The sequence below is a fragment of the Ictidomys tridecemlineatus genome, chromosome X (assembly GCF_052094955.1).
Source record: "Ictidomys tridecemlineatus isolate mIctTri1 chromosome X, mIctTri1.hap1, whole genome shotgun sequence".
Classification (NCBI taxonomy): domain Eukaryota; kingdom Metazoa; phylum Chordata; class Mammalia; order Rodentia; family Sciuridae; genus Ictidomys; species Ictidomys tridecemlineatus.
Genome location: NC_135493.1, coordinates 41,775,572 through 41,800,583, shown reverse-complemented (window position 1 = coordinate 41,800,583; position 25,012 = coordinate 41,775,572). Strand labels below are relative to the sequence as shown.

At 34.0% G+C, this 25,012-nt stretch overlaps 1 protein-coding gene across 13 annotated transcripts in view; it reads left to right on the top strand.

Moving 5' to 3' along the window:
* Positions 1–13,813: 13,813 nt before the first annotated feature.
* Positions 13,814–25,012, top strand: part of Pwwp3b (PWWP domain containing 3B) — a 36,758-nt gene continuing 25,559 nt past the window's right edge. For 2 of the 13 annotated variants that reach the window (XM_078034448.1, XM_021725218.3), the window contains exons 1-4: positions 13,866–14,056; positions 16,784–16,968; positions 20,512–20,645; positions 23,267–23,451. The gene's annotated coding sequence lies outside the window, so the exon portion shown is untranslated. Of the gene's footprint in view, positions 14,057–16,783; positions 16,969–20,511; positions 20,646–20,672; positions 21,445–23,266; positions 23,452–25,012 lie in introns of those variants that run through there. The other 11 variants (XM_078034446.1, XM_078034445.1, XM_078034444.1 and 8 more) reach the window with 11 other exon arrangements.

The following is a 25,012-nucleotide window of genomic DNA, read 5'->3' as shown; positions in this document are numbered from 1 at the left end:
TGCTTAGGGCTTCACTAAATTGCTGAAGCTGGCTTTGAACTTGCAATCGTCCTGCCTCAGCCTCCCAAGTCACTTGGATTACAGGTATGCACCACCATGCCTGGCACCTTCAGTTTCTTTGCTGTAAATTTTCTTTATGTAAATTATACTTCCTCTGTCTCAATTCTGTACTTCTTTCTTCCTTCAGTTTTATCAGCTACTCATTGAAAACCTTTTTAACTTCAATGCTAATAAACTCATGAATATCCTCTTCACTGATGTTAAATGCTAACTGTGTTCCAAGCACTAATATCTTTTTACTTACTTAGTATTTTATCAACAGCAGTATCTTTTTAAAAGTCTTTAAATGTGTTCACTTCTTTAAAACTTTCTCCCAAATGCTATTCATGATTGCTGTGTGCCTTCTTCCCATGCTGCAGCAAAATTCCAGATAGCATTTACAATGTTAAAACCTTCCCAAATATCTAAGACGATTTGAGTAGATTCATTTATCTCAACAGCCTCCAGAAATGTTTGATGTAAATAGAACACTTTAGACATAGCCATTGTGTCTAGGTCGGTTGGTTGAATGACTGCAGTTGTGTTTGGTTGCAAATACACAACCTTTCCATTGGGATGCATGCCACTGATATGCTGAGGATGTCCTGAAGCACCAAGTTCAGAAGAATCTTGAATGGGATGTTGTTTTTCCTAGAATATTCTATTTCCTATGAAATAAAACAGTTCAAAAATCAGTCTTTACATGTAAATTGACTGATTTAAAATAATTTTTCTAAATCTATCTGCTGCCTTAATTCTCAAAGAGTTAAGACCCTACCTAGTGCTATTTACAAGTAGAAAACTAAGATTTTAACTTACATAAAACTTATCAATTCAAATCTTTGACTGTTCAGGGATCTGTATGAGAGGAAAAAACCTACTTTGACTTATTGATAAAAGGGTATAAAGAAAAATTGAATTATGGCATTTGCAGAAAATATATGGAACTAGAGACCATCATGTTAAGCAAAATAGGTCAAACTCAGGTCAAGGGTCCTTTGTTTTCTCTCATATGCAGAAGCTAGAGAGGAGAAAGGAAAACAAAGGTGGGGTGTAACTCCTAAAATTTAAAGGGAGATCAGTATAAGAAAGGGAACAAGGGGTTGGAGACAGGGATGGAGGAGAAACTGCTGGTAAGTGTTATTGGCCAAATTATATTGTTATATTTGGGGCATGTACAAATATGTAACAACAAATCCCATCAATATGTACAACATAATGCTCCAATAAGATGTGGAAATAAAAAAGTCAATCTTTAATCAATACTGATGTCATGCACACTTTCTTGTTGTGGCAATAGTAAACAGGAAGTGCATGCTAGTTCACATCATCAAATGCTCTCAAGTTCTTTGAGGGGTAGACTCAAAAATATTTTAATTAAAATCCTACAACAACAATACCTCCAGTGTTATATGGTCTTTGAATGCTTTGATCCTGAATTTTTCAGTCTTGATTAAGTTATGTACACTCTGGCAAACACTTCCAGAACACTGTCTTTTCATCAACATTAAATAATTTTGATAAATAGTTCTAACTCATAATTCTTCCTTAAAATCTTCAGTTCCTTCAGTACTGGCATTTGTAGCTTCACTGCTGACTTTAAAATTCTGAAAATCACGATGCCTTTTGAAGCACTGGAACCACACATGATACGTGTATGCATAGGATCATTGGCATACTCTTTTGGCATATTGAAAGACATTTTACTTTATCCCACATCATCAGCAGGATGAAAGGTATACACTTATGTATCTGGTTTTCATCCATGTGACAAGTAATTTTTCCACGTCATTGATTAAGCCAGCTCTTTTACTTTTGATGACCATGGATTTAACTGATGCTGACAATTTCATTGCACGTCTGATCCACTGTTTATCCTTTGGAATGGTTGAGATAATCAATTCAAGGGTCCTTGCTTGCAATGGACATTAGTGGCTTACTGCCTTCATGCTGAGCAATTACCTTGAATTTCATCTCAAGAGTGAATTGCCTTATTCTTCTCACCAGAAGCAGAGTACACAGAGAGACATTTGTAGACATGATTCTATAGCAAAACCCAAAATAATGCTGGAAACACAGTACACAGTAGAGTTGTTTACCTTGTGATCCTATGGCTGATTGGGAGATATGGCTTGCTGCTGTTGCCCAACATTGTAAGGGAGGACTGTTTCAGAAAGATTAAAATTCAAAGCTCAAAGTGAGCTTTAATCAATGAATATCGGTTTCACATCATTGTAAATTGGATCATCTAAGAATCATCTTACTGTATTTTTAAATTTTCTATGTGTAATTATTTTTTAGAAAAAAAAACGACAATAAAGACATTACAATATTTTTATGTCTGGTGCTTTCAGTTTCTTTCCCATAGTTCAGTATTATAAGTAAAGGAAACCCATAGACTACTTTTCCCCGAATCCTTTGCCAGTTTGATATTTATTAGATTATTTCAATAGGAGACATTGATAGGATATTGGAAGGTGAAAGAAAGAGAAGCTATTGTTCTTTATCTTCATTCTTTGCTTTCCTTTTGTCTCAGTGCTTCCTACAATAGTGGCAACAGCAGTAAGGAGTGGACTCCTCAGTAGTGGTATAGGTTCCTTAGTAAAATTGTGGTTTCCTAGGTTCTTTTTAAAAATTTTTTAATATTTATTTTTTATTTTTTGGCAGACACAACATCTTTGTATGTGGTGCTGAGGATCCGATCGAACCTGGGCCGCATGCATGCCAGGTGAGCGCGCTACCATTTGAGCCACATCCCCAGCCCTGTTTCCTAGGTTCTTGCTGTGGTGGTAAGTCTCAGATGCCATGGCACCCTAGGCAGTAGGGTGCTCCTGACTTTCACTCTAATACAGGTAATGGGAATTCTAGCAGTCTTGGTAGCACAGCACTTGTATGATTTTACTCCCATAGCCTCAGAGAACTCATGGGCTTTGGCTCCGATGACAATACTGTAGGTGACTTTGAACATGCAGGCTTCTGTAACATCAGTGTTGCTCACACACATACGAATACAGTGTGTGTGTGTGTGTGTGTGTGTGTGTGTGTGATATACATACTTACCAATTTGAATAAATTAACAATAATAAGAATATCTTGGTCATAAAATCATGTGATAGTACTCTTAGTTTATTTTTAAAGTATATTCCATGTAGGAGATCTCCTTTGTAAAATCCCCACTCTTTTTTCTTTATGTTTGTATTTTTACTGTATTCTCATGGACAGGATTCCTTCTTCAACATAAGACATTTCTTTGATGGTTCTTTTGTCTCTTGTATATACTCTAGTATCTTTAAGAACTGTCCATTCAAAACAAGTGTGCAAATCCCCTTAAAGTTTTAGGAGGAAAAGGTGATGTCATCAAAGGTGACAGCAATTAGTAATTCAAAAACCAAAAAACCTTATTAAAAGCACATCTTTCATAGAGAATCAGAAATTAAAAACAGATCAATGGCCTAAGAATTCTTTCACAGTATAGAGAATCCAGGCTAGATTTCTGGTTTATCAATGATCCAAATGTAATCTTCAAATACTCTGCGGTTCATTTGGGCTTCATTTTCCCTGTCTCCCTTTTTTTGCTATGTCTTCATTAGCTGCTTGCTACATGATTAGGTAGGTTAGTAGTAAAAACTTTTAATCATTGTAACTTTGTTTTTACGGATTCATGTGTAGTAGTCGTCCTCATTTTTCTTACTTAACACTTATTTTCAGAAACTTCCTGGAGATTCACAGATTTTTTATTTCAAGTAAGCTACAGTATAGTTTTGATTACTTCTGTCAACTCTACAGGTAGACATTAAGATTTGCCACATATTAAAGATGAAGAAACTGAAGTATGTAGAAGATAAGGAACTTACTTAAGATGACCCAACTAGGATAGATCTGGGAAATACATTTACATCTACTAGATTGCCTGTCATATTGAAAATATCAAATATGTAAGCATCTGGGGCATATGCATCCCTGATTTATAACAGCTAAACAGTGGGCCTTGTGAATGGTCTTCTATACATCTTTACTTGAAATTTATCATGACCTCTACTAAGAGTAGATACAGGAAAAATTCTGATCCAGACTGGCCTTTCTTTTATGAGTCACCAAGGGAATAAGATGACTTTTTGCATTATAATTCCCAAGATTGATCACATAAGACCTGCTCTTTCCTTATTAATCCTAAGAAAAACTGTTTTGCCCCGCCTGTGATCTGAGTATGGCAAGAATTAGGATGTTTTGTTAATTATCTATGCACTGTGGTGATGCAATTGTCAAGTCTTCAGCAGCCTTATTTACATTGAAAATAATCTTAGTATAATATCACTCTAAGCAGTTTAACTCATAGAATTATTACCCATTGGCAGTGTGCAGGTTTTAGTATTGACTTGGGAACACAAAATCACTAAGTGCAGCAAACTCACACTTGTATTCCTATGGATCATGAGTTTGTGGATTCTCTATGGGAGCTCATCTCTTTCCACTGGGAGCACTTTTGCCTACTCCTCCAGCTTCAATACATTTAAACAGAAATTTATTGGCCTCCTTTGACCCTGGCAGTGACACAATGATTATTTTTCCCTTTCTCAGTGCCCAGGCATTCAACTCCACTGAATTATTTTTTGCTTTTGCACTTAAAGTAAGCTGACATACAGTTAATATGGCTGACATACAGTTAATATGCATTTTCATCGTCATACTGTTTGTTTATAGCCAGTTTAGAGTACTGCTCAAGGTCTTTGCCTTAGGGGTTGTTACATACTTTGTATAAAATTTTGCTTTAAACATGCTTTATCTCTAGCATGTATCAGATGTTATTAATTTACCAGCCTGGAAACCAACAAAATAACAAAAAACATTTGTGTCTCAGATCAGAAAGGATGTTGAAATGGAATGATCAGGAATTTAGAGACAAAGAATGCCTACATAAACAAGTAGGATTTATAGTAACTAAGAAAGTTTCCTTTCACTAGTCTTAAGCCTGTAATGTTCCTGCCAGTTGTTAAAAATGAAGATAAGGGCAGTACAGTGCATGCTAGATATCAGCTAGAAGATAAAAAAAACAGCATATTTAAGTAGCAAATGTTAAGAATATGTCTATTTGAGATTAAAATTTTCATTCTCCAGAAATAATGTGTAATAGGAACATCTCAAGAGAAAGCATGATACAAAGTCAATAGAGACTGGAAGCAGAGCAAAAACCAAAAACAGATTATTGCTAGTGAATATTTTTTCAAGGTGAAAAATGAAATGAGAAATATATACTTTGCCCATTTCTTAGTTTGTTTACATGTTGTTTATTTTCCTTTGACCATAGTTTTTAGTATCCTCCTTAAAATAGCAATACTCATTTGCATTTTAACTTATCATTTGATTGAATATTTTAAAAAATTTTAAATATAGGGAAACTTATATACAGGCTTACTTTAAAATGAACTATTCTAAGAATCACAATTACCAGCAAGGTTTTTACTAATTTACACAAATTATTTCTTAATTCTTAACATCTGGGACAAGTTTCCAAATAAAGCCACAAAGTAAATCAATCTATATATCGATATTTGTATTTATATATTTAGTTGTATATGGACACAATACCTTTATTTTATTTATTTATTTTTACGTGATGCTGAGGATCAAACCCAGTGCTTTACACATGCCAGACAAGTGCTCTACCACTGAGTTACAACTGCAGTCCAGTAAATCAATCTTAATGTTGTCCAGGAAGCTGTGTGTCCTTTTCCTATATATGCTGATGTATTTACATAAGTATATCAAGTGCTACTAAATATACACACACCTCCTTAATTTATCATTAGCAGCCTTTTCATGGTGTGAAACTAGCACACCCTGATAATATTTATAGAAAGGTTATGAAAAGAATCCAAAGCTCTATTTTAAGTGGTTCTTATTCCTCCAAAAGTGTTCTTTACTATTTTATGATCTTACACTCTCCAAATCCAGAAAATAAAGACTAAGAAATACTCCTTCATCAATTTCGCATACTAATTACTGTGGGGCAATCCCACACTTTGAGAGGTTCCCTCCAAATTTCCAAATTCTCTGACTTGGCAGAAAATAGGCATTGTTTACTACTTTTAAAACAGGTACTCTTTGAAAATTAGAGCAAGTATTAGATGGTTTGCTGGGAGGTCTTTTTAGGCATTGTTATCAAGTGTATTTCTTTTTCTTTGTGGTAGGCTTATCAATTTTGATTGAGAGTTGTACCTTTATATTTGATATTTTTGTTAGGATTAGTTACAAATTTGATTTCAAGTGAGCTACTACATTGTTTTGGTTACTTCTGTTAATTCTAATAGTAGGTGTTATAATTCATACACTTTACATATGAGGAAACTGAAGCACGTGGTAGAAAGGGAACTTATTTAAGATTATGCAAATAGTAAATGGAAGATCTGGGGAATAAATTAATATTCATCAGATTGCCTGTTGTATTGAATATATTAAACAACTATCTTATCATATACTTCCCTGGTAATATATAAATGTTAAGCATTAGGCCTAATGAGTAGTGTCCTACATAAGTAGAGTCATCATCTGAGTTTTTTATTCCCCTTAAAATTCATATTTATAGTCTTTTTACATTAAAATTTCTTAATGCAAACATAGGAAACTTTGTGGGGCTTTGGATTCTGATGTGCGGTAACACAAGTAATATCTGAAGAATTTGCACTGTTGCATCTTAATATTAAAATGTGATGACATGAACTACACCATAATATTCTTCTTGTGAATTTGGGGGGATCACTTAAATTTTAAACTATGTCAAAGGCAAGATATTCCTTTTACTCTGTGATTTTGAGAGTTAGCGTTTAAAGGAAGAGGAAGAAAAATTGGAGGGTAAATGGATAAAGAGAAAAGCTTCATGGCATAAAATTGTCAAAATAAAGAATGCTATGCACAATACCTTAAACATACCAATGTAAACAATCACAATCAGATTTTTCTCATTCCTTTCATTCAGTCTCCTTTAGTCACATGTAACCAATTCTTGTTCAGTTTGTCTTGAGATTAACAGTTGAATTCTTGAAGTTCTCTGTTTCTTGACTGAAATGGCCAGGGAAATTTTGAATCTCAGATCCTGTGTTCAATCTGTTTCTCTGAGGCTCTAAGACTGAGTTTCTTATAACTTTCTTCCATGAAGCCTACACCCTGACCTGTCAGTGATGACAGGTGACATTAAGCTTATATGGGGTGAGGGATGCAAAGTAAATGGGCTTGGGTTAACTTAGTAAAATAATTAAATATATCAGAATGGAGGAGTACTGACTTCCCTGATGGGTATACACATAAACACATGGGCCCAACATGACCTTTTGTTAAGGGCTTAGACAATAATTGTTATAAGCAAGTATAAGAAAACTTTATGAATTTGATTGCCAAATCTCTAGGCTTTCAAAATATTCCCATAAAGTGTGGCTCATAATTATCATAAACAATAACCCAAAATGAAATCTTGTACATAAATTTATGTTATTGTACCTTCCTGCACACATGAATAATAGCATGCTTTTAACTATTCTAAAAAGATACAGTCATTGAAACACACACACACACACACACACACACACACACACACACAAACATACATGCCCAGGGGTGATATACCAGTAAGCTATGTTTCCAACCCCTTTTAAAAAATTATTTTTTATTTTGAGATAGGATTTCGCTAAGTTGCTGAGGCTGGCTTTGAACTTGTGGTTCTCCTTCCTCAGCCTCTCTAGTTGGAATTACATGTTTGTGACACCACACAAGACATACTGAAATATCTTTATATCAATATCCAGTTAGCTATACAAAATTAATGTAGGAGAGCTCTATTTTCTCTTTTTTGATTTGACCATTTTCCACAACATGTATCTGAAAAATAATAGTTCTTCCAGTATTGCGGACTGCATCATAAAATATGGTGCACATTAAATATGCTTAGTTTTCATTCTTCCTTTCATAATGTGAGGGAGCATGCTTTTTCTGTTATTTTCTAGCCATCTGAAAGCTGCCAAAAATAATTTCAGTGTACAATATACCTTGATGGTTTTATTATTCTAAATTTAGGGTCAGATTTGGGGGAAGAAAATAAAAGAGGCTATCAGGGAAAACTGACTGCTCCAATAAAATTAGAAAATAGGTTCCTTATAGCAAGGAACAGTTATATCCGTGGATACTTAATTACTTGTAGAGACAATGCAATATTTAAAACAAACTCAACAGAATGAAGTACAACAAATAAAAATTGCAACTTTTGTTAAAATGAAGAGTCTAATAGCAACATAAAGAATACAAGTTACCTTTTTAAACTTAATTTTATTCTTTCCAATTTTGTAAAAATATCTTAATTTGTTCTAATTAGTTGTACATGACACATTGTACACAAATGGAGCACACCTTCTCATTCCGATAACCCTAACCCTAATCCTAACTCACCCCTAACCCTAACCCTAACCCTAACCCACCCCTCGCTTACTTCCCTCTGCACAATCCAAAGTTCCTCATTCTTTCCTACCCTCCCCACACTATGAATCAGCATCCCCTTTTCAGAGAAAACATTAGGCCTTTAATTTTTTGTTATTGGCTTATTTCAATCAGCATAATATCCTCCAGTTCTATCCATTTACTTGCAGATGCCCTAATTTCATTCTTCTTTAAGGCTGAGCAATATTCCATTGTGTATATGTACCACGTTTTCTTTATCCATTCATTTGTTGAAGGGCATCTAGTTTGGTTCCATAGTTTAGCTATTGTGAATTAAGCTGTTATAAACATTGATGTGGCTGAGTCACCGTAATATGCTGATTTTAAATGAGTCACTGTAATATGCTGATTTTAAACCAAGAAGTGGGATGGCTGGCTCAAATGGTGATTCCATTCCAAGTTTTCTAAGGAATCTCTATACTGCTTTCCATAGTGGTTGCACCAATTTGCAGTCCTACCAACAATGTATAAGTGTACCTTTCTTCCCACATTCTTACCAAAACTTATTATTGTTTGTATTCTTGATAATTGCCATTCTCACTGGAGTGAGATGAAATCTTAGAGTAGTTTTTATTTGCATTTCTCCAGTTGCTCAAGATGATGAACTTTTTTTCATGTTTGTTGATCGGTTGTATTTCTTCTTCTGTGAAGTGTCTGTTCAGTTCCTTAGCCCATTTCTTGATTGGGTTATTTCGGTTTTTTATACATCCTAGAGATGAGTGCTGTATCTGAGCATGTGGTAAAGATTTTCTCCCCTTCTGTAAGCTCTCTCTTCATGTAATTGATTGTTTCCTTTTGCTGAGAAGAATCTTTTCAGTTTATTGCATATTCTAAGATTATTTTTCAGTTTAATTGTTTAACTCTTTTATTTTTATTGCTCCTAAACTACTATTTAAATTAACATCACATTGTATATTGTATTGAAATATACAGAACCACATAAATATATGGACATACATAAACACATATGAGAAAGGTTTAATTGAAACTAAATATAGTTAACCTCTTAACATATTAGAATATAATACACACACAATATTTATTTTATAATTTTATTTTTATCTTAAAAAATAAATAATTTAATGTTTAAGTAAGAATTTAAATAAAGATTTTTGTGCCAAAACTTGATATGCTTGATACTTTGTCTTCACAGATTCAGATTTTCTTAGGAATTTTTCAGGCATTCAAACATAAATTGTGTATGTGTGTGGTGCTGGGGATGGAACCCAGGGTCCTGTGAATGTGAGGCAAGCACTATACCTCTCAGTTATATCCATTATTTTCAATATGTATATCCATTATTTTCAATATGTCAAATTCTGAGGTATATCCATTATTTTCAATATATCAAATTCAAATACAGAACATAAAAATTAAATTTAGGTTGATATTTTTAAAATTTCCATTATTGTTTTTTATTATTACTGCAGTACAAATAGAGTAACTGTATGTCCACATATTTTGTAGCTTGTTCTAAACTGCAAGGACCAATCCTTTTGTAAAAACATGGCTTATTCTAATTCAATTTCTCATTATTATCTTAAATATTTAATGGGAGTAATGTTAGCTTCTCTGAGCAGTAGGAAATTTAGTACATTTAGACTAATTATTCTTTTTTATAAGATGATAATGCCAAACCATGCAAATCATGGAGAAGTGGGAGAGCCATGTAGGTTGTAAATCTTACTTTGCCACATATTAACTACCATGACTTGAAAAATATTGATATTCACCCCAATAGTTTGATTGTTCCAACATGTATAATGTGTCATAGTATGAATACTTTATTGTGTGCATTTAAGAACGTGTTTAAGCAGAGTTTTATAAAATAAATCAAAATGAAAAACAAAGAATTTAGAACATTGACTTCCTATGCACACTGGATGGTCTTATATATGCCCTGAAGTATTCATAGTCTTCTCTGGGAAGTATTTCTCTACTGTCAATTTAGATATGCTGCTCTTCTAATTAAACCTCTAAATGGTTCTCTGTGTCCTCCATAATGTTCAGCTTTAGGCAATAAGATCAAAACAGTTCCTGAAATATTAGTATCAATTTACAATCTTATCACCATTTTATAAACCTTCCAAATGCTCTTCATCTTTATCAACATTTGCATTGTCAATATTTTATATTTTGACATGTTTATGTTTGTTGCTTTTAAACTAGTTTTTAAATAGCAAAGAAAATAAAAATAATATCAACAATAATAAAAAGAAACACGTCAGAGAAGAATCTTTTTCTTCTAAATAGCAACATTTCTGAAAGTCTTGTTAATTTCTCTGTTCTTGAAGACTATGTTTTAATAAACAATCATCCCTAGTCTTATATCCTTGATACACATGAGAAGAACTACTTTGACAATCTTGTAGAGATTGCTGTGAATACAAAATGTTTCATAGAATTTCAGTATTGAGAAGCTTTCATTTTTTTAAAATTATATAAAAGTTCTTGAGGGAACTTATAAGTCATAAGAATGAACAAGTGGGACTATATGAAACTAAAGAGTTTTTGCACAGCAAAGGAAATGATCAAACAGATGAAAAGACAACCGTAGGAGAAAATATTTGCAAGCTATATATTTGATGAAATATCAATACCCAAAATATATAGGTATTCATAAAATTAAATAGTAAAAAAATCAAACAAGTTACACAATATATAAATGGACAAAGGTGCTTGATATCAGTAATCATCAGGTAAACATAAAGTAAGTCAAAACCACCTTATCATCTCAGGGCCAGCATTGTAGCTCAGTGGTAGAACACTTGCCTTGTACGCATGAGGCACTGGGTTCAATCCTCAGCACCACATAAAAGTAAACAAATAAAGATATTGTATTCATCTACAACTAAAAAACATATTAAAAGAAACGTATCATTTCATGCCTGTTAGGATGGCTATTATCTAAAATACAAATGGTAAAAAGTTTTGACAAGGATGTGGAGAAAAGGGAACCATTATTCATAGTTGATGTGAATATAAATTGGTACATCTCTTTCATGAGTTTCCTCAAAAAAATTAAAAACAAAACTAATATATGACTGGGAAATCCCACTACTGGGTATATATCCATAGATAATGAAATCAGTATGCTGAAGAGACATCTGTACTCACAGGTTTACTGCAGTGCTATTCAAATAGTCAAGAAATTTAAGGAATCCAAGTGTCCATCCATGATGAATGAATACAGTAAAAGTGATATATGTATAATGGAATATTATTAAGCCTTAAAGAAGAAGGAAATCTTGCCATTTTCATCAACACAGATGATGTGAATATCATGCTAAGTAAAATAAGCCAAACACAGAAAGGTAAATATTACATGTCCTCACTTATATTCGAGGTCTAAAAAACTTAAAGTCACTAAAATGGAGTAGAATGGTGTTAGCAGGAATCAAGGTTGAGGAAAACAGGGAGTTTTTTGGTCAAAGGGTACAAACTTTCAGTTATAAGATGAATTAATTCTGGAAGTTTAATGTACAATATGGTGGATGTTTTTAATTATAATATAGTATATATTTGAAATTTGTTAAGAGAGGAAGGAAAATTGCAGGATAGAACTTATTGTGAGAGTGAAATCAGACTAACAGAACTCCACAGACTATAGATCTTAGTATTATTACCATACCACACACACACAACAGGAATTATGTAAGGTCATGGATATGTTCATTGCCTTGTGATAATCACTTCAAATTTTATACATATAACAAATCATCAGATTGTACATCTTGAATATATAAACTTTTGTGTATTACAATTCAATAAGATGGGGTAAATAAATTATAGTAGACAATACAAGAGGAGAAAAATAAATAGACTTTCATCTGGGAGAATCAAAATGCTTTGTATGTTAAAAGAGCCTCAGGAGGAACTGACCACTATTTCACACAAATTTCGTTAGAGCTAATTAAACTTTTCTTGTCAAATGATTTATTTCTATTCATTGTTTTCGTTATCACATTTTGAGGTAATTTAGTGGGAACATAAAATTGTTCAGTGATCAAAAATGATGAACATTTTGAGGTAATTTAGTGGGAACATAAAATTGTACAGTGATCAAAAAATGAAGAACAAGTTGGAATAAAACAAACCAGATATTGGCTTTATGAATCCATTAAGTTTCAAGTTTTCAACTCTGTGAATATTGCAATGACACTGACACAAGTATGTTAAAATAGGCTGAAACTAATCTAGAAGCTTCATATATAATTTATTATCAACATGTAATTTGTAATATTAATGAATATTATCAAAAATCATTCATCTATTACTTTTCTCAGAAGTACAGAACTCCAAAAACCTAACTATTTTAAAATTACCCTAAATGGTATATTTGTTGTTCAATTTAAGTTTTATAGGTGTTCCATAAATGTGATGACAGGACATAATGGGTTAAGAGAGGAAGGGAAATTGCAGGATATATCTTATTGTGGGAGTGAAATGAGAGTAACAGAACTCCACATTTAAGCAAAATAATTCATTAATGAAGAAACCTCTCTCTAGTGTAGTAGCCGAGAATCTTAAAGTTGCACAAGAATAAGGAAGAAAGTTAGGAATTGTCTGCTTAAGTCACTGCAGACTTTCTTCCCTTTCTTCCCAGACTTTTTGCCACTTTCTTCCCTATGTTGTGAATTTCTTTCTTATTGAAATGAAGCAACTAGCTCAGAGATATTTTTACTGTATCCAATCATTTGCACTGAAAAGGAGTTCCATATTTATTGATTTTTTACTTTGGCTTATTATGGTCTTACAGATACATATAATGTTTTTAGGATTCAGTATAATCAGCCTTTGAGGGTTTTTCTTTAGAAATGACCAAGGAAATTGTTTTTTAAAAAACTTCAACGAAAAGAAAGATATACTGTGTCCCAGGCTCAAATTAAAAAGTGTAAAGAATCTATTGTACCTAAAATAAGTATTAATTCACTAAAATCTCAAGATCCTTAGCATCCTTTGGTGGGTAGTTTAACCAACAGATCTTACATTTACCAAAAATAAAGGGCGAAAGGGTCACAAAAAACGTTAGGAATATTTTAATGGCTTCTGTAAAATATAAGTAAGAGACATGCAATCTCTCCCCCTCCCCCAAGGAAATCACTCGCTCTAGGGGGGTCTGAATTGATATTGAACAGACATATCTTGTGATTGCACTTTAAAGTTCGTTTTAAACAACATTTCTTTCTTTTAGCTGTGTTTTGGTTTGACTTAATGACTCTCCTCGCTCTGAATGAAGGAACGACCTCCCGCTTTTCCCATCACAGGGAGGGGGCGGAGCCTTTTCTAGAGGCTTGGAAGCAAGCGGAGCCTGGCCAGTCAAGGGGGAGGAGCCGAGTTACATACAGGCTTCGCAGGCTTCCGTTGAAGAGAAGGAGCTTGGAGGTAACGGCTGTCGTAAAAGCTGGTTATTTTCAGAGACTTCTAGAAGATTTGGTGTAAAGGTGAAGAGAAAAGAGTGTTGATGTGGCGTAATGGGAAAGGAGAGTCGGTTTTTGTGTGAGTCGTTGATTCTGTAAGGGAATCACTACCTCGTGTGAGTCGTTATTTCTGTGAGGGAATTAATATCTGGATTTTGTATTCCTTAAAATATTTTAGAAGTCCACAGTGGGGGAGGTAGTGATCAGATTACACCTGCGGGGGGGGGGGGGGGAATTTTTTTTCATGCGGTTGCCAAACCTAACTTTTGAAGAAGGCATTTTGTTTCAATTAAAAACCGGTACTGGCTAGAATAAGCGATGAAACAAAACTTGGGAAATCAATTTTCCTTATTTTGAAAAAAAAAACAGTTATGATAATCCCAAATGAAAATGAAGTTGTTTGTTAGGGATGTTTTGTTTTTTATATGTCTTTGATTGTGTTGATTGTGTTTCAAGCAAATCATTGTTTTGTCAGAGTTTTATAGTGACCTGAAGTAACATATAATTGCGCAGTTTCAAGTACCTAAGAGAATTGGGAGTTCGGTTATTTGTTCAGTGGATACACAGTATTTTAAGAGTTGTTTTGTTTAATGATGTGCAAAAGGTGATCTTTGTCTACATCTCTACCTATGGAGAGAATGGTATGTTCCTATTTGTATGATAATATAAAACATACCTGAGAGACCATAAGTAATTCATATATCTGAATACAATAAAGCAAATTATATCTAGTAATAAAGGATGTCTAGTAATAAAGGCTATCAAGGGGGGAAACAATAAATTTTCTCCTTCACTATTTCACTAAATGTGTAGTATCTGTATCAGCATAAAAAAAAAAAACTGCAGTGAGCATTTCAAGTCTTGGGGGGGCTACCTTCTCCAAAATGGTATAAATTTATTTTAAAAATGAAAAGGTGTTAAAATATGTAATTGAATAAAGAACTTTGAATATTTGTATATGTGTGTGATGAAGGACAAAAATCAAAGGGATTAAGTTAAAATATAAGTAGTGTATAATGCAGGGACTGGAGTTCTGATGAAGTGTATTTTCTTATTTAAATTTTATGAACTTCCAGACTCTCTGTGTATATCAATGGAGCTTAAAGGGAAATAATAAATTATGTTAACATACCTGAAGAAATACCCACACACATTTCACTGTGTTTAACTGAAGTTTGGTTTTTCTGTGGATCTGAGAAGGCTAGTTACCTGGTTGTTGTTCTGTTGTTACAATTTAAATGTTAGACTATTTATTCAAGCAGAAGCTATTCATCTATATACTATTGAGAATTAAGAAAAAATTTAAAGTGTACTTTAGAATAGTGATGTAGGATAGTAAACCCTTAATGTTGAATACTACTTACCCATAAAAAGAAAGAGCTATATCTAAATTCAATGAAGAAAAGGTATCCAGTGTATATTTTTTGAAAGCAAATTGGAGAATGACCTGCATCATACAATCCCACATTTTTCAAAAAAGAATATATACAGTGTATGCAAGCGAAATCTGGAAATATAATGCTACTTTTTAAATTGTAAATATAAGTGGAGTTGGAGAGACAGAACACTTTAGGCTTATTTCTTCTTTTTTAAAAAACAAGCTTGAGGAGTTGCGGCTGTGGCTCAGAGGTAGTGTACTTGCCTGTCACTTGTGAGGCACTGGGTTCGATTCTCAGCACCACATATAAATAAGGGACTATCAAAAACTAAAATATAAAACTAAATTTTTTTTAAAAAATCTGGAATTATTTGCATTATGAGAAAATAAGATAATATTTTAGAAATATAGAAAATTATTGTAATGTAATTCATAAAAAGATAATAAAATAGCTATTTTTTTTTAGAAAGAGAGAGAGAGAATTTTTTAGTTTTCGGCATACAAAGACACAACATCTTTGTATGTGGTGCTGAGGATCGAACCCGGACCGCACGCACGCCAGGCGAGCGCGCTACCGCTTGAGCCACATCCCCAGCCCCTAAAATAGCTATTGATATTGAAGATGACCAGATATATTATTGAAGGAATATAAGTTTTCGTTTCAAAAACCATACACATTTATAAGTATTTGTAGGAAAAATATAGAAATTATATATAGAGTTTCCATACATATTTTAACCATTGTTATAGGGATTTGCTTTTGTCTTTGGAAATTCAAAAGATGGAAGATATGCAATATGCACAAGAGATATCACAATGATAGATACTAAAATTATGACGTTATGATCCTATTTTTGTATAACACATGCACACAACTTCTTAAGCTGAATGAAAAATTCCAGAAGCCAGAGAAGGCTTCCTTTCTAAGGACCTAAGAGTCTGCAGTTCTTGTTCTGGCCACAAGATGGCGCTTGCCTGGTTTCCTAAACTTTCTCCAGGCAACCATTTTTATGGAATGGATAAACAAAGCTGTGAAGCATATTTTGTTTAAGCCTACTTTGAGACAGTATGTAGAGTGTGATTGAAAATCTGTTGAAAGTTATATGTGTATACTAGAAAAACCTCCACAAAAACTGATGTGAAGAATCCCACATAATGTATTAAAAGTAGCTACACAGCATTTTGCTCATAGTAGACACAAAGAAGTTTTTACTTCCCTTCTGTCATGTATCCACCTCCTAATTTTCCTGAGGGAGATGACTTTAGCATGAATTTAATAATAAATGTGTAACAGAAAGAATTTCACACACTCAAACAGCACAAAGGAAAATAAACATGACATCTACATCAGAGATTCTGTGTTTCATAATGACTACCTGTTAGAGTTTTGGTAAGCAAATTTTCTTATGCTTTTCCCTTCTTATGCTTTTCCCATTTTATTGTTTACTGTCTTTCTTTTGGACAGTCTAGTTTAATACCAGAGGTGTACACAACTTGAACAATCTGCCTGTGAATCCAGTTAAGCCCCAGAAAAGCAGCAGGGCAACCAAAGTGCCCAGCAGGGTAAAAGCTCTGCTGTGTAAGCAGTTAGAGTGAAAATCAGGCAGCTGGATCACAGGACCAGACCAACTACGATCCAGGTGACAGAGGGTAAGTCTCTTCCCATTTCATAAAATAGTGCAATGAAAACATTTTGAGATCATGAAGGATAATTTATTTTGCTTCCTGCTTTGCAGTTGTAGCATCTTTTTTTGTGAATGTGTGGAGCTGGGAATCCAACACTGGGCCTTGCACATATTAGCAAGTGCTCTACCACTGAGCTATACTCCCAACCCACAGTCATAGCATCTTAAATTTGAAATATCATTTTATATTTAAATTATGCTTGATTGAGAATTTGAGGTATAATTCATTTGGCTCCCCATTCTGCATCCACAGCGTTTTTAATTAAAAGTTATAACTTCTCATTTTGAGAATATATTAAACCACTATGAAGAAATCATGCAAGAGGCTTTTGAGATGTCTACTTGAGGTTCCAGTGCGTGGCTTACTCTCAGAACCTTAACAACTATAATAGATTGTCATCACCAAGTACTAGATAATGTAGTTACAGAGATTTCCTAAGACTTCTTAAAGTCTTATGACCTTCCCTAGATATCTGTGTACTCTCTAGAATAACATTTGCAATGGTTTAACACATTTAATTATTTCCCAGCAACCATCATAAAACTCTGACTCCTAAGGTCAGGTCGTGCTTTTATTGAAGTTGTTGGTATTGAATACCACTGTCTGGTTGCCTTGGAAAAACAGGAAGCAGTAGCAGCTTGCAAAACATTAAAATCCAGCATTACTTATGATAACTCAGAGAGATCCAAAAGGATCTGATATCCCAGGCACACAAATAACATTCCTAATTGCCAAAGACTCTCCTATACACATTCTCTTCTTCTTATACAAGAGAAAAATAAACATAGGGTATGGGTTTGTGTTGTGTAGTGCTTAACTGTTTTTGTTTCTGGCCCCCAAAGTATGTCTCAAAACTCTTTTGTCAATTCAATTTATTGTTCTGACTTGTATCTTATCTCTATTCCCCATTGTTGGTCAGCCTTCTTTATGCATAGCCAAGTAAACATTTTATCTCATCTTTTCCCCCCCTGCCATGTTTTAATCTAATCCAGTTATCATTCACTGAAAACACCTCATTCAAGCTATTGTGAAGTTTCAGGGGAATAATAAAAAGGCTACAGCAAGTAAGAACCATTTATTTACTCTAAAGGCTCTTAAGTAAGATGTCTTCAAAAAACACTGCTTTCTAGAAAACCAGGTATCTACAGTTTTTATTACTATATCATAAATGTAGTTTAATATTTGATATTTCCATAACCTAGGTTAATATCAGAGATGCACATTACCTATAAATCTTTGTGTCCATGCATCTTTGTAATAGAATGTAAATATGACCACCTAAATAGTTGTCAGGGATTTAGAAGTTTTCTTTCTACAGCGCTAATAAAGGCTTCAAATCCACAACTGTCTGACTTCTTGCCTGACTGTTTAAAGAACCCTTGATGTCCCTTTTAGAGTGGTTATAGAATAATGTTGTCCCAGCCTGACCCTTCTGTTTTAGAACTCTGGAAAAATGATGGCTTCTTCTTTCTTTAGAGTCCCCAGTGCAAATAGGTTTTTTTTCCTCTGTTCATTACAGGAAAAGTTATGTCATAATACAACCGTTTCTCTAAATTGAATTGGTAGAATGTGGCAGGAGATACATTTACCTGTTCACTGTGATCATGAATGGGGTTGTCTGAAAATTTTAGAATTTATGTTTTGAAATTTAGCAAGCATTTTTTTAAGAGACCTAAACCTCAGAATCATCAGTGTGTAAGTTTTAGCATTTCCTAGGAAATAAACTTAAAGGAATAAAAATCTTAATTTTTGTCTTAATCTCAAGGATTTTGTGGAAAAGCTCAGCCAAAGATGATAGAAAAACAGTTTCCCATATTGAATCAGTAATTATAAACAACAAAGCACAGGAACAAAGAATTGCCAATTGTTAATAAGGGTGAAATGAAATGGGCACTTTATTGCATGAAAAATGATTTTCATTGCTTGTCCAGGAATAGGCATATCTAAAAAGGAAGTTATTGCCAAGACCAAGCAACAGAAAAAAAGACATGTCATAACTGTTCTAAGGCCAAGTGATGCTGTCATGTAGATACACTCACTGCAGAAGCAAAGTCTACCAAAATATTTTTAAGTTTGTATGAGAATGTAAGAGATGGAAAGAGTTCATGAATGAGTATGGTAAGTTACTGAAGATGGTCATAGTTCACCATGTGTTACCCAGCAGGAACATGAAATTAAGCCGCACTCACTCTGGGGTTATGTTCACCATTTTCCTCACAATCTCAAAGTAAATAACATAATCTTTGATTTTGCTGAAGAGACAGAATTCCAGGCCCAGGAGATGGTGACTACTGGTGAAGAAAGTGAACATCCTCATGTTTGGGGGTCAGACTTTGGCTCTGATTTTATCTTGCCTTCTTCCCAGATTTGTTATCTTGGGCATGAGTGTGAAAGCGTCCATTTTCTTGGTGACTGTTCACTGTGTCATTTCTTTGCTTCTTTTCAGTCAAACTAGGCAGAAAAATGACGTCTCAGGTCTATTTAAGATCTATTTACATTTACATCTCTTTATTAGGGAAAGTGAATACCTTTTATATATTGGTCAGTTTTAATTTTTATTTTGAATTTTGAGAAGCCATAATAAACAGCATCTCCTTTTCTCTACTGAACAAATTGATATAAAGTAAATGGAATTGTAAATGGAAGACAAATGCCAGTTTTAGTACAAGGGAAAAGTTGCAGGGCATTGACTATTATAAAAATCAATTGGGCTTTATAAACCTGTAATTTAAGCAATCTAATCAAACAGCTTGCAGACTTGTAACTACGCAAGAAGGACAGAGATACCTGTGGTTGCACTGGATTATCTTGCTCACAAAAAAGTAAACAGAATTATTCCCTCAAAATATTGTTCTTTGCCCATTTTACTTTGCTATTTATTTATTAGTAATATGTAAAAACTGCTTTAGGATAGTGATATTTTTGCATTGAAAACAGTCTTAGAAAGCTATTCTGTTTTCAACATTGTTTTATTGTGTTTTACCCTAGCATTTTTAAAAAAAGTTTCAGTTATGTTCAGATATATACCTTATTAAGGACTTCTGGTTGATTATTTATATCTAGAATTCATTATAGTTGTAAAATCTATGAAACTTTCTGAAAGATAAATAGGGAGACCTGAATAAAAAAGAGAAGTAGCATAGCCCAGTACAAAAAGAATTTGTAGAGAATTAATTCTCCACAAAATAATGTGTTAATTTACTGCAATCAGAAATAAGGACCTAGTGGGTCTTATAAATGGAGCTTGACCAGCTGGGTCTTAAAATCATTTGTAGAAATTAGGTGCCAAACTAATCAGATAATACACAAAACATATTCTTTGCTAGGTCTTTATTATATGCTAAAGACATTTCTACTTTTTTTAAAGGAAATCACCCACCCTTGTGGTTTGAATGTAATTTACAGAGACACGTGTTGCCATTCCGCTTTCAAGTGCTTTAAAAATGAACATTTTTCCCTTTAAGTGAATTTCAGTTTAACTTGGCGATTCTCTTCCCTCTAATTGAGGGAAAGGCCCCTTGCTTTCCCCATCACAGGAGGAGGTGGAGCCTTCTCCAAGCAGCTGGGAAGTGAGCTGTGCCTGGCCAGTCTTGGGGGAGGGGCTGCATTTCAGGAGGCTGCAGCTGACAAGAAGCTTCAAGGTAATGGCTGTCTTTAAGCTAGTTATTTTCTGGGAATTTCTCGGGCCTTGGTGTTAAGGTGAAAAAAAAATAGAGATTGTTGCCTGGGAGAGGTGGGAATGAAACATGGCTTTGGTCGAATTGCTGTTACTGGCACAGAATTAATCCTCTGGAATTTTTGTTTCTCCCGATATTTTTAAAGTCCACAGTGTGGTAATAGGTGATCAGATTACAGCTTCTAAAATTAAGACTTCAGTGAGGCATACTGTACATGTTAATTTTTTACATGGAATTTCATGTTTCTGTCTTTGTTATACATTTTATTACATTTTTAAACATTAATATTCTACACAAAAATAACTGATAGAAAAATGTAAACATTGAAAATGAATGACATATACAAACACAAAGATAAATGTACATATACATGGAAAGGGATTCAGATGTGCTTTTGAGTGATAACACTTGTAAAAATCTGCATTTTTATTGGGGGAACTAGGCTCTGGTGTTAACAGCATCTCTCAATGTTCAGATTGCTAAGTTTTTAAAAATGTATTTTAATTTGTTTCAGCATTTTTTAGAATTGCTTTTTTCTATGATCATTTTTATAATTAGAAGAACAAAATTTTGCTGAAACAACATACACATTATGTGTCAGACACACAAATATCCACAGGTCCCCAGATATGTTCTCCTTTCTGACTCCCCCCTTTTTTTTGCCATTAGTGGAATTTTTCCTGGACCTGGTCAAATAGGTAACCTGGTTGCTGTTTCAAGTCCTGCCTGTGTCCTCACTGCAAATCATCCTTTCAGGCCACAGGTATAGCTGTGGTCAGCAAGAATCATTTTTCTTACATCATCTAAGTTTAAAAGTGAGATTGAAAGAGGATTTGGCTTATTTCTATTAGCAGTTTTAAAAGTTACTACGTGGCATGATACTTCCATTGAATGGAACATTATATAGACAAAAAATAAACGTATGAACTCAGTGATTTCAGAAGATGTCTGTGGCCAGGCATGTTATGGCACTCCTGTAATCCCAGCAGCTCCAGAGCCTGAGGCAGGAGGAGCACAAGTTCAAAGCCAGCATCAACAAAAGCAAGGCACTACGCAACTCAGTGGAACCCTGTCTCTAAATGCCTCTAAATAAAGTACAGAATAGGGCTGGGGATGTGTCTCAGTGGTCAGGTGCCCCTGAGTTCAATTCCCCCCCCCAAAAAAAAGGAAGAAGAAAAGATGTCTGTGAAGTAGTATTAGGCGAAACAAATTAAATTTCAGAATGGAAAGCAGCATTGAATGTTGTTTAAGGAGAAAAAACTAAGTCAATAAAGTATGCATAAGCAAATCAGAAAAAAAATATATATAAGGCATAGCTCCGAGGTTGAGGCAGAAAGATGGCAAGTTCTAAAGCCAGCTTCAGCAACTTAACAAGACCCCGTTTCAAAATTTTAAAAAGAGCTGGGGATGTGGGTCAGTGGTTAAATGTCCCTGGGTTAAATTCCTGATACTATACACACACACACACACACCCCCAAATGAAAAGTGCAGTGTTCATGTGAGTGTGCATAGACAAGCAACTAACTTATGGAGTTATTTGTGTAGTTGAGGAGATATAACAAGCTTCAGTATCTCTGTTTTTAAATGATTTTTAATATATATTTAGACATTTTCCAACAATAACCATAAAAAAAAAGATTGAGATAAAATGCTTCAAAGTTGGGAGGGGAGAATTGCATTTGAACTGATTCACTGAAGAATCATGTTGAGAATACTTACTAGTATGGAAAAATGTTCAAACTGTGAGCTTAAGCAGGGTAAAAAAACTGGCTTGAAATGATATGCATTAATGTACATATGTAATGAAAACTCTGGAAAAATATACAAGAAATAATAGTGTTCTTTCTCAAAGTATAATTTTTATATTTTTCTCATTTTCAGTAAGCATTCAGTGTTTCTTTTTTTAAAAAAATAAGACCATTGCAGGTGAAGATATTTGGATTCTGTTTTTGTGTAGTGAATAACAAAGCTCTAAATTTGAACATAGTATATTCTAGAAGCCTGAGAAATCTGCTGGCTAGCAGGATATAATTCCCACCCCTCTCCCACAAGTATTTGTTAGTGATAGTTCTGGTTTTGGTCACAAGATGGCGCTTATCAGATAGCCTATATTTTCTCCAGACAACTGTTTTTATGAAAGTGAGCCAACAAAGTAATGAAACATATTTTGTATTAGTGGACTATAAGCATGTAGAGTGTGATTGAAATTACATTGAAAAAATGTGTGTGTGTCTAAGAGATAAAGCCCCAACCCAAGGATTCAAACAGAAAACAATAACCAAAAAATGCTGCTTCATAAAGTCTGGCCAAAATAGACATAAGGCAGATGTTATTTTCCTTCTCTTCTGTCTTTACCTCATTATTTTCCAAAGGGAGATGATTTCAGCATAACATAACTGTGTCACTGAGAGCATTTCATATTATAAGAACATGAGAGAAAAATAGATATAACATCTATATCAGGGATAGGATTTCACTTCATCCCTGTGTTTCAGAATAATATACCTGCTAGTGTTTTTGTTAGGGAAATTTCCTTATACTTTCTCCATTTTATTGCCTTAATTCACTCTCTTTCTATTGTACAGCTGAGGTTAATATCAGGGTTGCATAGCACCTGAGAATCTGCATGTGATACCAGTTGAGCCCCATAAAGGCAGTACAACCAAAGAAATACCCAGCAGGGTGAAGACTGTGCTGGACAAGCAGTTGGAGTGAGAATCAAGACAGCTGGATCACAGTGCCAGACCCACCACAATCCTTGTGACAGAGAGTAAGACTATTCCCCATTTTATAAAAGTTTTTATATTAAAAATATATTGAGAATATGGAATAAAATGTACTTTGTTTCTGGTTTAGTGCCATAACATTCTAAGTTAAAACTACACATTCTAATGCTGGTCCTCAGCTTGCAATGCTTCAACTTATAATTTTTCACCTTTATAAGGAGTAAGGGTAGAAAACTAACTTTATCGGATAGTAGGACCTATGGTGAAGCTGTAACAATGAAAGAGTGTGGTATTGGTACAGTGCCCAGATTGGAAGAGAAAGAAGTAAATTATCTCTATTCACACATAACATCATCTTGTATACAGAAAATCTTATGGAACACATACACACACAAACACATACAAACCACCCCACCCCCTATTAGAACAGTGCAAAATCCATTGATATTCAGTAGAATCCGTACTTTGAATTTTGAATTTGGGTATTTTCCAGGCTTGAATGTGAAGTACAATATACTTTCTTTCTTTTTAATTATTATTTTCCTTTTTAAATTAATTTTAAAATTTATTTTAATTATACATGAGAGTCAAATGCATTTATGTACTTTTATATATCATACATAGATGGGATATAATTTCTTTTTTCTGAGTATACATATTGCAGAATCATATTGATCATGTAGTCACATATATACATAAATTATGTCCCATCCCCATATCCCCTACCTTCCCCTCCCATCACTTCCCTCTACCTAATCTAAGGTAAGGCTATTCTTTAGTGCCCCCCTCCATCTTATTGTGAATTAGCATCTGCATATTAGGGGAAATATTCGGCCTTTGGTTTTGTGAGATTTGCTTATTTCACTTAGCATGATATTCTCCAACTCCATCCATTTACTGGCGAATGTCATAATTTCATTCTTCTTTAAAGCTGAGTAATATTCCATTGAGTATACATACCACATTTTCTTTATCCATTCATCTATTGAGGGAGGTTCCATAGTTGAGCTATTGTGAATTGAGCTGCTATAATCATTGACACGGTTGCATTATTGCAGTATGCTGATTTTAAGTTCTTTGAGTATAAACTGAGGAGTGGGATAGCTGGGTCAAATGGTGGTTCCATTCCCAGTTTTCTGAGGCATCTCCATACTACTTTCCATAGTGGTTTTACCAATTTGCAGTCCCACCAGCATTGTATGAGTGTACCTTTTTCACCACATCCTCGCCAACATCTATTGTTTTCTGTATTCTTGATGATTGCCATTTTGACAGGAGTGAGATGAAATTTTAGTATAGTTTTGATTTGAATTTCTCTAATTGCTAGAGATATTGAATACTTTTTCATGTATTTGTTGACTGATTGTATTTCTTCTGTGAAGCGTCTGTTCAGTTCATTAGCCCATTTATTGGTTGGGTTATTTGTTTTGTTGGTGTTAAGTGTTTTGAGTTCTTTATATATCACAGAGATTAATGCTTTATCGGAGGTGCTTTTGGTAAGGATTTTCTCCCAATCTGTAGGCTGTCTACTCAACATTGTTGATTATTTCCTTTGCTGAGAAAAGCTTTTTAATTTGAATCCATTCCATTTATTGAATCTTGATT